Consider the following 3,766-nt stretch of genomic DNA (forward strand, 5'->3'; position numbering starts at 1 on the left):
ATGGAAAGAGGAAAACCCCACAGGCCCTCACTGAGGGGTCTGATCAATACCCCCGGCCTTCAAGTAGTAGGGGAAAAGTGTGGGGGGAGTGCCTTTCCAATGTGCAGCCGAGCCACTCCATTGCGATGTCACCCTAGAACTAAAAACTGCAATCAATCAATCAATTAGGGGTTTATAACCGTGAATGGAAAAAAGGAACACAGCCACCAGAGGAGAGCAGATGACTCCCAGGAGACCCATACCTAGAACTGCAGTGTCGCAATAAATGTTAGGTATACTTACATGGTTATGTATGATCTGCTCCCTATGGGTAGTGACACTGCCTAGTCAAAATAAGTGTACTAAAGGCGAACAACAGTGGCTCTTTAGGGATCTCTCATAAGTTACCTATAATTACACCAAACAGAACACTGTACAGAACATTTTTGCATAACGCTTGGTACCAGCACATGACCTTAGTCGGCCCCCAAGCATCAGCCAGGTCATGTTATGTCTTCATTTATCCCACATGCAGTAGGCACAGACAGGGTTTAATTGCCCCAAGAAATTGCCTTAAACACCTCCACATGTGCAGAATAAAGACCACGGTCCAACCCAACAAGATAGAACTACACAGGGTAGATGTAAACAAAACTAGATAAGACACCAACCCAACAGCGTTATGCAGCCTAACAGAACCCACTGATACCCAAACCGAGCTCATCAGGATGTACAGGAATGGCCTCATAGGGGAAGAGATCACATGGCCAAAGATTTACCAGAAAAGTGATTTTTGGAAGTAGCAAAAAACTCCAACTCAGTGCACAAACACAGTTGCACCAGCATCCATCTGTGCACCAAGAGTGGCTCTTAGTGTAACCGGTGCAGACTTCAAAACAACACATGGTTTCCCAACATGGAATTGCTATGTAGGACCGTCCAATTTGGGGATAAAAAGGGGAATGGGTTGCATGGGGGAGTTAAATGAAAGTATTACTACCCCATGTCAGGAAATTTGGGACACCAAAGTGGGTGGATACACTTGGTTAGAAGGGAAAGGACAACCCCATATCATACAGAAACTTACGCTGCATTCCTTATGTTTCTGTGAAAATGGAACGCTTTTGATGGGCATGAATGCAAACTGATGTTATATATTCCAGATATGCAATGGGGCACCACCACACTGATGGATTACTACTGGCAATTAGGGGAGCACACCTACACTCAGCTTGTTCCTGGATGGAGAGGACTGTGTTCCCTGGTCACCATGCATACCCGACCCTGGTCATTCCTGGAGAAGAGCTATCAGACTTGCATCGACAGACTATTTTGGCTGGGCACAAATCAAAGACATTCCAGAAGACTTTAGACTGCTCCCAGAAGCACATCTGGGGGTGGTTCATATCCTTCTTCACCCTGCAAACAAAAGCTAATGCCTGCTGGCTACAAATAACCTGGTGGGAGATGCTCAAAATAGTGAACAGCACTGAGCTCGACTTCAATTCAATCAAACACAAATGCAAGCAGTCCGCCTCGCGGTAATGCTACATCAATATGTATTGGAGTGAATGACCGCAATAGAGGGAGGGCTCTGTGCCATGATCAGAGCAGCCTGCTGCACATTCATTACAGGGAATGCCATGAACAATGGGACACTGAAGCTTGCCATTCAAGCATTGCGCAATCTACAAAAAAGCATGCACGGCGAGTGAGGTGCCCCTGGGCAGCAGTAGCTTTTGAGTTGGCTCTTCTGGCTCCCACGATGTATATCAGGTTTATGTACATCACTGTTGCCACTTATCAATATGTTGCTGTTGGTATGCGGGGTTATATAATTTGGGATCAACTGCTGTGAAAACAGTCTTTAAACTGGAAAGAATGCAGGTATTTAGGAAGATAATTGTTATCAAAAGCGAGCATGAAGAACAACACGTCAGAAATAAAGCAATTGTCAAAATGCATGAGTTAGGTAGTGTAGTTCAAGAATCAACAAAAGGGGGAATGTTAATATGGGAATTGATAAAAATGAAATCTCGTCCTTATTGAAAGAACCTCCCATTGTAAACTCCACATCAGCCTCGACTGGCAAATATGTAGTCAAGCAAGCCCGAGACCTAGACCGGGATTGCGGATTGATAGGTAACAGGTGGGAGGGTGCGTAGATGGCAGGCAAACACTCTGGCAGGTAACTCTTGATCAATCCCACAGATAGGCGTAGCAACATTACAGAGGTCAAGGGAGATTGTCCCAAAAAAGCACACATGCCTGGAAGGGGTACGCATGCTCCCAAAAACACTAAAAGGAGTCAGATGCCACATAAGTTAGGAACACATAGAAATCAGGACCTAGCACACGCAGTGATCACGGGGTCTCCATCCCGGACACTTTATCCACCAGCCACATTGTGTCCACATGAGGTTGAGACCCACCTGAGGTAACCATTAGTCAATTAATTTAGGACTCCAAAGGCCACGATCAAAATTCCTCACCATATGTGGTACGCCAGAAACTTTCATAACCTGTTGGACAAGCTACATCCCTTCGGTAACGCCTTATCTGGTATAGACGTGATCTAGCCACAGATTCCTGACCTTTGAACTTCCAGGCTTCAGGCTGGATCCGGAACATTTCTTAGCATTACCTCTGCGAGCCGGTAGATGACGTCGGTCGACTCTGCATGACGTCGGAGTTGTGTTAGTCGTCTTCGTGATATCTGCATCGTCAATATAACAGTCACTCCGATGAAACTGACGTCAGTACTTTTCACGACTTTCTACACCAGAAGCGGTGAGCCATGAAGTGACCAACCATGGTGTGTTAAAAAAAAAAAAGAACAGGTAGGGCCCAGAAGGGGGAACATCCCTGACACTAAAAACAATTCCACAGTGCGGGAAGGATAGTGAGTCTGTAAGGAATCTGCAGCTAGATCATGTCTCTACCAGATAAGGCTATACCGAAGGTAAGTAACTTGTCCATCTGATAGAGACATATAGTTGCAGATTCCTTATCTTTGAACATATACCCAGGCAATACCTTCCCCCGGAGGAGGGACTGCAAAAAAGTGTCAGACCAGAAAATCCTGCAGAACAGAGCAGCCATACAGCCCTCCATGAGAATCCACGCAATAGTGTCTGGCAAACATGTGCAGAGATGCGGACGTGGCAGCTTGACAGATATCAGAAATTGGAACCCCAAGCTGGAGGGATGTGGTGGCTGCCTTCGCCCTGGTAGAATGGACTCTAAGACCTTCAGGATGCTGCTTCTTTGCAAAGGCATAATATATTTTTATGCAGAGGATGACCCAATGAGAGATGGTCCTCTTTTGAACAGCACACCCCTTCTTTGCTCCCACGTATCCTATAAAAGTTGGTCATCCACTCGGAACTCTTTAGTGCAATCAAGATAGAATGATAATTCCCTTTTTGGGTCCAAAAGGTTCTTTTAACAATTGGCAGAAACCAGAATTAGCCCCGCCCTGTAGCTGTGACCAGTTCTCAGTGCAAGACACAATGCATTTTGTTATGTTTTGTGGTTTATATTTAGAGCCTAGGAGAAAATTCTTGTTGCCAATTCTCAAGAAGGCCGGCTTCACACAGGTGAGACCGGCTTTGCTCTACTTACAATTACTACCTAACCCTCACATTACTTTTTGCGTTGCCAAATTCCTGGTAGCCGCCTCAAGGGCGAAAGCTGCCTGCCAAGATTAGCTATTATTGCTTAACACGTTTTTTTCTTAATCTGTTTATTATTAATCTTAAATCTGTGGCTAAATTTCTGTATTATG

Source organism: Lissotriton vulgaris, chromosome 1_1, assembly GCF_964263255.1.
Source record: "Lissotriton vulgaris chromosome 1_1, aLisVul1.2, whole genome shotgun sequence".
Lineage (NCBI taxonomy): Eukaryota > Metazoa > Chordata > Amphibia > Caudata > Salamandridae > Lissotriton > Lissotriton vulgaris.